Source organism: Coffea eugenioides, chromosome 8 (assembly GCF_003713205.1).
Source record: "Coffea eugenioides isolate CCC68of chromosome 8, Ceug_1.0, whole genome shotgun sequence".
In the NCBI taxonomy this organism is placed as follows: Eukaryota; Viridiplantae; Streptophyta; class Magnoliopsida; order Gentianales; family Rubiaceae; genus Coffea; species Coffea eugenioides.
Window position 1 is genome coordinate 25,721,183 of NC_040042.1, and position 9,385 is coordinate 25,730,567.

Genomic DNA, 9,385 nt, shown 5'->3' on the forward strand with positions numbered 1-9,385 from the left:
GATGAAGGATCATGAGCAGCCTTAGACCTAAGTTCACTGGACGATGCCCCCTTATAAGCCCACAGATTATCTTTAAAAACAAGATTTTTCCTTTCAAAATATCCTTTGGTAAAGGCATAAGAAGATGCTTCTTTGGGACAAACACCTAGAATAGGGACTTTGTGAAACTCAAATATCTTTTGAAGAAACTTTCCATAAGATAATTTTCTGCGAGAGTCAGTGGTATAACGAAGTAAAAACTTGCACATGACAAAACCAAAATCAATTCAAATTTTTTCTCGAAGACAATAAAAGAGGTACAACTCCATTTTGTTTGCATCAGTTCTATGGCCATCAGTAGGCACAAGCAGGTTTGAAATGATAGAAAAAGCAATTAAATTCACAGGGGCAAGATCATTCAGTTTAGCATCAGCAGGGGAGGAAAAACTTTTTTTAAAATAGGTTTTCATTTTAGCCCCATCAAAATGATTATCAGCATTAGGGTGCTCTTCATAGGAAAAGAAATTTGCAATTTTATCCTTGCACCCAGGTTCAATGGTAGTATTTAAAATGGAATTCACAATTTCAGAGTCAAAGATTAAGTCTACCCTATTAACCCTGGAAAAGATTTCAGTTTGGTCAGAGCCTTTCCTAAGATTAGCAAAAAATTGATGCAGCATTTCAGGATAGTAAACATTAGGCATAGAAATGATATGCGACCATTTCTGAAAGGCAAACAACTTCAGAATGGGTTCTAAACCTATGAGACGAAATTCAGAAGGGTTTACAGTGCGCTGAGGGATGACACCTTTCTGGGATATCAAGGAGTGTTTGTCTCTTGCTGTATCATCAAAGAATGTAGGAGGAGGGGCTGATTTTGGAGGCGGTTGAGAAGATGTCCCCTGTCCAGATTCAGGCTGAGAGGAGGGTTGTGGTGTAGGCCGTGACATTTGACCCTTGATAGCTCCCCTTTTGAAGCGTTTGGATGTCCGTTTGACAGTAGGAAGATCCTCATTCTCATCCCTGAGTGGATGCTTGCGTCCGGCAGTAACCTTTCCTCCCCTTAGATTCACCATTGTACGAAATGTGTGGAATGAAGGATGCAAATGATGCACACAGCAGTAGGGAAGTGAATCGCACAGAAATTTTGGAACACAAAGTCCTTGAACAGGATTTGACAGAGCGGTTATGAGAAAGTAGGGTTTTGAGGGAAATTTGGGAATTTACGAAATGTTTTGCGATTCGATGAAATAATCAGGAGAAATGAACCGCAATCAATCAGGAAAAGTTTTGTTTGAGTCAATTTTGGAATGAGAGCTTCAAAATGGTATGAATTTGAGAGTGAGAAATGAGAGGGTTTTCGTCCGAGAGGAAATAGAAGAGAAGAGTTTGAAGCAAATGAGGGAGAAAGTTAATTTAAAAAGTGAGCCGTTGCACTGTCGGACGGCCGAACGAAGTCGTGTGTCCGACAGTTTCGTCCGAACAGATGTTTTCTGGAAAAAATATCTGAAGAACATTATCGGACATCCGTTCATCTTCTTTCGGACGTCCGAAGACTTTGAGAAATTTTAGGATGATTTTTCGATTATTCCTAATTTTGATCTTAGATGAATGAACTGATCTAATGGCAAAACTTTTGTAAAAATATCAGCAAATTGATCTTTAGAACAAACATAATTTACACATATTTCACCTTTTTGAACAAGATCACGAATAAAGTGATGCTTTATATCTATGTGCTTTGTCCTAGAATGATGGATAGGATTTTTGGTCAAATTTATAGCACTAGTATTATCACAGAATACAGGCATGCAGTCATACAGCAATCCAAAATCATTCAAAGTGTGCTTCATCCATTAAATTGAGCACAACATGCACTTGCGGCAATATATTCCGCTTCGGTTGTAGACAAAGAGATTGCACATTGTTTCTTGCTAAACCAAGAGACTAAACAATTTCCAAGAAAATGACAAGTTCCACTAGTACTCTTTCTATCCACACGACAACCTCCAAAATCAGCATCCGAATAACCATATAGTGCAAACTCATTAGATCTAGCATACCAAAGACCATAGTCTAATGTACCTTTCAAATACCTAAAAATTCTTTTTACAGCATTCAAATGTGATTCTTTTGGACAAGATTGAAATCTGGCACACAAGCAAACAGCAAACATAATATCAGGTCTACTTGTGGTTAAATAGAGTAGGCTTCCGATCATACCTCTATAATACTTTTCATCCACATGATTACCTTCTTCATCTTTGTCAAGCTTTGTAGAAGTGCACATTGGAGTTCCAACTTGCTTTGAGTCCTCCATGCCAAACCTTTTCAGCAATTCCTTGGTATATTTTGCTTGATTTATAAAAATTCCCTCAAGAGCTTGATGTATTTGAAGTCCAAGGAAGAAATTTAATTCTCCCATCATACTCATTTCAAATTCACTTTGCATAGTGGTGGAAAACTCCTTACATAGATACTCATTAGTAGCACCGAAAATAATATCATCAACATATATTTGCACAATAAGAAGGTCATTCAACACTTGCTTAGTAAAAAGTGTGGTGTCCACAACACCCCTTTTGAAACCATTTTCAATCAAAAAACCACTTAGTCTTTCATACCAAGCTCTTGGAGCCTGTTTTAGACCATATAAAGCTTTAGATAGTTTAAACACATGACTTGGAAATTTTGTATTTTCAAAACCGGGGGGTTGATCCACATATACTTCTTGATCAATAAAACCATTTAAAAAAGCACTTTTAACATCCATTTGAAACAATTTGAAGCCTTTAAAGCATGCAAAAGCAAGAAGCATTCTAATAGATTCTAATCTTGCTACGGGAGCAAATGTTTCATCAAAATCAATTCCTTCTTCTTGTGCATATCCTTTAGCAACTAATCTGACTTTATTTCTTACAACAACACCTTTATCATCCAACTTATTTCTAAAAATCCACTTTGTGCCAATGATAGGTTGATTTTGAGGTCTATTAACAAGTGTCCAAACTTCATTTCTCTCAAATTGATTTAGTTCCTCTTGCATTGCCAAAATCCAGTTTTCATCCTTTAACGCATCATTGATATTTTTGGGTTCAAAAAGAGAAACTAAAGCAAAATTTTCAATCAATTTTCTAGATGAGGAACGAGTGTTTACCTTCTCGGATGGATCACCAATTATAAGTTCTTTTGGATGATTTTGGCTGAATTTCCAAGCCTTGGGAAGATCTTTGAGTGGATCATCATTTTTGTCTTCATCTTCCTCTTCTTGATCATTATGAACTACATTTTCCATTTCAGTTGCTGCTGGTTTAGAGCTTCCTTCATTTCCAATTGATAGCTTTTCCATTCCTTCTCGAACAACTACATCATCATCCTCACACGAACTTTTGGAATTATCATCATTGGTTTCATCAAATGTTATATGTATAGCTTCTTCAATCACAAGAGTCCTTCTATTAAAAAATCTATATCCTCTTTTATTCTCACAATACCCCAAAAATATTCCTTCATCAGATTTTTTATCAAACTTACCAAGATGTTCCTTTAGATTCAAAATAAAGCATTTACAACCAAATACTTTGAAATAACCAACCGTAGGTTTCTTATCAAAAATCAGCTCATAAGGAGTTTTCTTTAAAATAGGTCTCAAAAGTATTCTATTCATCACATAACATGCAGTGTTTACCGCTTCAGCCCAAAGGTATTTAGGCAAACTACATTCACTTAACATAGTTCTAGCAGCCTCTTGTAGTGTCCTGTTTTTCCTTTCTACAACACCATTTTGTTGTGGAGTTCTTGCAATTGAAAACTCATGTGTAATGCCATTATGATCACAGAAATCTGGAAAACCACAATACTTGAATTCCGTTCCATTATCACTTCTAATCCTAACAATTTTTAAGCCAAGCAGATTTTGCACTTTAGCAAACAATGAAGTAAAATTCTTGAAGGCATCATCTTTATGAGCAAGAAATATCACCCAAGTGTATCTAGAATAATCATCAACAATTACAAAACAATATCTTTTACCTCCCAAGCTAGTAATTTGAGTGGGACCAAATAAATCAAGATGCAAGAGTTCCAAAGGTTTAGAAGTAGATACACACATCTTAGGTTTAAAGGAATTTTTTGTTTGCTTCCCAAATTGACATGCATCACATATTTTGTCCTTATCAAAACTGATTTTTGGCAAGCCTCTAACCAACTCCTTTTTTGAAATTTCCTTTAGTAAATCCATGTTAAAATGACAAAGTCTTCTATGCCACAACCAAGGATCTTCATTTGAAGCTTTAAGACATTTCAAGCTAGATGAATCAATTTTATCAAGAACCACAATATATATGTCGTTGAACCTCTTACCTTTGAACACAATATTATATTTGGAATCGAGCACAATGCATTCATGTTTTTTAAACAACACATTCAAGTCTTTATCACACAATTGACTAACACTAAGCAAGTTATAACTTAAGTTATCAACTAAGAGCACATTATGGACAAAAGTTTCACCATCCTTACCAACATCACCTATTCCAATTGTCTTAACTTTCACATCATCACCGAATGTCACCTTTCCACTTGATTTTGATTTTAGCTTTATGAACAAGGAGGGATCACCGGTCATATGCCTTGAGCAGCCGCTATCAATAAACCATTTGGACTTGTTTGAGCCTTTTTCCTGAAAATAGAAAGTGTTTGGTACCCTTTTTAATTTTTGGGTCCGCAATAGTTAGCATTGTATCTAACTAACCACATGCATTTCATCCCTTTGTTCAGATTTCTTTTCACATAGCAATCACCATTCAAATGCCCTCTTTGACAACAAAAACCACACATAATGGAAGAGTCCTTAACATGTACTGGTTTGACATATCTCAATCCACCTCTTCTATATGTTGTGAAACCATGTGCATTTTTATTGTGTGCAGATGTTCTTTGAAAAGTAGTAGGATGTGTAGATGACATGTTCCTTTTGATAATCTCCTGCTTTCTTGCTTTCAAAGTCTCATCCAAGTTGTCCATTCTTTTCTTCAACTCACCATGTCTTTCCTTCAGCATTTTACAAATATTTGTCTTTCTATCAAGCTCATTCTGAACATCAAATCCGGCTCTTACAAGACATTCATTGTCAGTCTTTAGTTGTTTATTTTGTTGAAGAAGACATGCATTTTCATGAATGAGAAAAGCAATTTTCTGTTTTAGCTGCTTGTTCTTATCATAAGATTCCTTCAAGGCATTATGCAGTTTTTCAACAAAGGATTCAAGATCATCATTTTCTTCATCATCACTTTCAGATTGAGAGTGTATGGAAGTTACCTCATTATCTCCAATAGCCATGAAGGCCATTTGAGCTGATTCTTCCTCTTCTTCAACTTCCCCTTCAGAGTTGCATTCATTCCAAGTAATCTGGAAGTTGTTGAATCTTGGCTTTCGATCAGTTTTTCCATCTTTCATTTTCTTCATGGGGCATTCGTTTGCATAGTGTCCAGGCTGTCCACATTCATAGCATTTGTCCACTTGCTTCTTGTTGAATTCATGTTTTCCTTTGTTCCTTGCATTTGATGAATAATTTTGGAATTGATTGCTAGGTGCTCCCTTTCTAAACTTCCTTTTATTCAAGATTCTCTTGAAGCCTCTCGTGATGAGAGCAAGATCATTATCATCACCATCCGAATCTTCATCATCCAAGTGAGCTGGATCATCTTCACTTTGAATAGTCTTTAGAGCAATATTTCTCTTTGCTCTAGCATCCTCTTCCTCCTGCACTTTAGATTTCAGTTTTAACTCATAAGAGGTTAGTGAGTTAATGATAGATTCAATAGGCACAGAACTTAAATCCTTAGCCTCCTCTATTGCAGTCACTTTATTTTCCCATTCTTTGCCCAATGCATTGAGAATTTTTCTATTCTTCTCTCCCAAGGTGTACTCTTTGCCCAACACCTCGAGATCTTTGATCAAATCAGTGAACCTGCAATACATTTTGTCAATATCCTCAAGAGGTTCAATCTTAAATGATTCATACTTTGTGACCAAGATGGCCTTTCTCTGTTCTCTCACATTGTCACCACCCTCATGGATTTCTCTTAACTTATCCCACATTTCTTTGGCTGATTTACAGCCTTTCACTCTAATTGATTCATTTGAATCTAAGGCACTATAAAGAACATTCATGGCCTTGGCATTCAATGTGAGGTTAGTCCTATCTTGAGCATTCATTTCAGCTCTCATTTTTGGCCGAAGCAGCCCTGTATCTGCATCAAGAAAGTTAGCTTCATGCGGTCCTTCACTCACAATAAACCATAGCTCAATATCAATAGATTGCAAAAAAATAATCATCCTTTCTTTCCAGCTAACATAATTGGAGCCACTGAACATGGGAGGCCTAGTAACAGATTGCCCCTCAACAAACATAGCATGACTGGTTGTCATCTTTACTCCAAGCCGTTAGAGCTTAATCTCAAGGAGACCAAGCTCTGATACCAATTGTAAGTCCCAACGACAACCAAGAGGGGGGGTGAATTGGGTTGATTAAAATATTAACCAATTTTATGAACTTTTTCTTTAATAAGAATTTACTTTCTTTTCTAGTAATGATCAACCAAGTTGATTAGAAGACAATAGCAATATTGATCAGAAAAACAAGTATAGATAAGCAATGAGAACTTTATTAAACAAAAAGTAAAATAGGAAATCAAACCAGTTGTCTACCAAGCTTTCCTCAAACTTGAAGACCAATTACAAGGTTGAGCAACTTCTCTTAGATGAAAGATGATCAACTAGATGCACAATGGAGGGAGCACTTCCTCCTTGCCCTAAGCCTCACTTAGTCAAGCTAAGAAGTTTTACAAACACTCAGATAACCCTCAACAAAGCTACACTAATGAAACTTTCAACCACAAGAGAAAAGCTCACAAGAAGTTCACACCACTTAGAGAACAAATCTTACTTTGGAGACTATTTTCAAGCTAAAATATCTCTTGAGATCTTGTAGACCAAGTGTGCAAAAGTCCCTATCTGACTCAGAGTCGTTTGTATTTGAAGGGAACCAAAAATAGGCTTCATTAATACTTCCAACGGATAGAAGGCATATGAAGAGTCAGCTAGCCGTTGGGGCTGTCGGACGTCCGATGGCGTATTCATCGTCCGAACCCATCGTCCGAAAAATAGTCAAGTTGTTGTTCGGACGTCCGATGGAACTTTACCGTCCGAGCTTCAGTGTCCGAACGTCGTCCAGAGAGTTATCAAATCTTCGAGGAATTTTTAGGACGTCCGATGATATTGATGTTCGTCCGAAGCATGCGTCCGATCCTTCAGGACGTCCGATGCTTCCTTGCGAGCGTCCGACAGAGTCTTGGCAGAGAGTCACCAAAACTTTGTGGAATTTTTAGGACGTCCGACACGATCGATGTGCGTCCGACAGAAACTCCTTTCTGATGTTCTTCATCCCTTCGGACGTCCGACAGACTCCTTTCGGCCGTCCGACATGAGTGTCCTGTTTTTGCTTCTTCTTTTGGTTGATTTGCATTTCATGATATTTTAGTACCTGATTCTATGATAGGCAAAAACACTTATATTTGAAGAAGGTTAGATAGATATTTCAAAAAACTTTTGTGATCATCAAAACCAAGAATAACAGGATGTACTTTATCATATTCGCTCCTTGATGACTTGATATTGATATGAGATGAATTGTTGTGCTTGTACTTGACTTGTTGGTCGATGGGGTGGTTATTCCATCGACTCTCTTGCATGCTTGGGCCCAAATCCCATTGGCTATTTGGTCGGGTTGAGTCGGCATGGGCTTGGTCGGCATGATCGACGAACCATGGGTCTTGTCACTTGTCGCTTGGACGCGAACTCATACTTGAACTCTTGAACTTGAACTGGTATACTCGAGTATTACCCTTCTTAAATTTTGACGTGCGGGCCCGGTAGGGGGTTGGACGGTGGTTGGAGAATGACATGAAGTGGTGAAATACTTGTGAGTGTTTTGGGAAAATGTTGACGGAGTGTCAACGGAATTTTGATCAAGCTGCCTGAATATGCTCTTAATAGCTCCGTATCCTTTTACCTGAATAGGTGAATTTCTCATTTGATGTGTACTTGCACTATGCTGTGGTGAATTATGGATTCATGGCCTAAATGTGATATTATTGTTTGCATGATCTTCTTGGAACCTCACGGGGTGAACCCTCACCCTTTAGATTTGTTTTCCTTACAGGAGGTGAGCACCTGGGTGAGTGATTGGAAAGGGGCCGAGTTTTGTCGGAAACTTTTGTCCTAACTTAGTTGCACCAACTTTTAGCTTGTTTTGTAAGTTGGGGAAAACTCGACTGATGTAAATGAATCTAGTAGTGTATTTTAAAGTTTGTATCATCTATAAACTTGCATTTTGGTCAGGGTTATTTTATATTGTCATTGGAGATATGACTCTTGTTTTTAAAAGTTGTTAATAGGTGAGTGCTTGAGTTCGGACGAGAGTTGGGCAGGCGGCCCACTAACCCCTTTGGTTGGTATCAGAGTTGTCTCGCGTGGTCTCTGCGCGGGGTGAGTTTGGGCCAAGTAGTGTTATGGTCCCGATTTCATGAATGAGTATAATGGATTAAGTGCTCTTTTGAGCATAAGCTATGAATCATGAATGTTCTTATCATGGTACTTGGGGATGATAGATATATATGTCAGGTAGGAATCTTAAATGTAGATGATTTACTTTTGGGACTGGCCAGCTCGAGTTGTGAATTATCTTATTTTGGATTCTTGTATTCGAGTACTAAAGAGTTGAGAGCATTAAGACGAGAGTCAATATCTTAATCGAATTTGAGTTTGGTTTGATGGCAAAAGTCAAGGCACGGAGGATGCTAATAGTCTGGACCTGGGAATGTATTAAAGTTATTAGTGGGGTTTAAGATCCTTATCATTCAGTGTACCTAACTAGCTGTACTTCTTCAAGGATTCCTTAGGTTAGTGTCTAATAGGGTTATTTTCTTAGTTGAGTTAAGTAAATATAGTAGCCGATATACGAGGTAAGATAGTTCAATGATGAAGGGCCAATGGTGTATTTAGGTCATGATTATAGGAATTGCTTTTGGACCGGAAAGAATAGATCGGTAAATTACTACGTGATGTTTGCTACCTTGGATTGGCTTTACTAATAATATATTTAAATTTGTCCATGCATTTGAAAAATTTTGTACCTTGACTAATTGAGAGGCCGATGACATATGATTTACGTGAGAAACGATGAATATTAGGTGTTGCTCACTGGATTTTTGGTTAGTAGATAGTAGCCTAGTGAGGGGAAATATATATATTGTAACGACCCCACCTCTCCCTAGGGCGTGTCCTAGGGTTTAGTGGACCGCCTGTCCAACTCTCGCCAAACTCACGCACTCACGTCAAATAA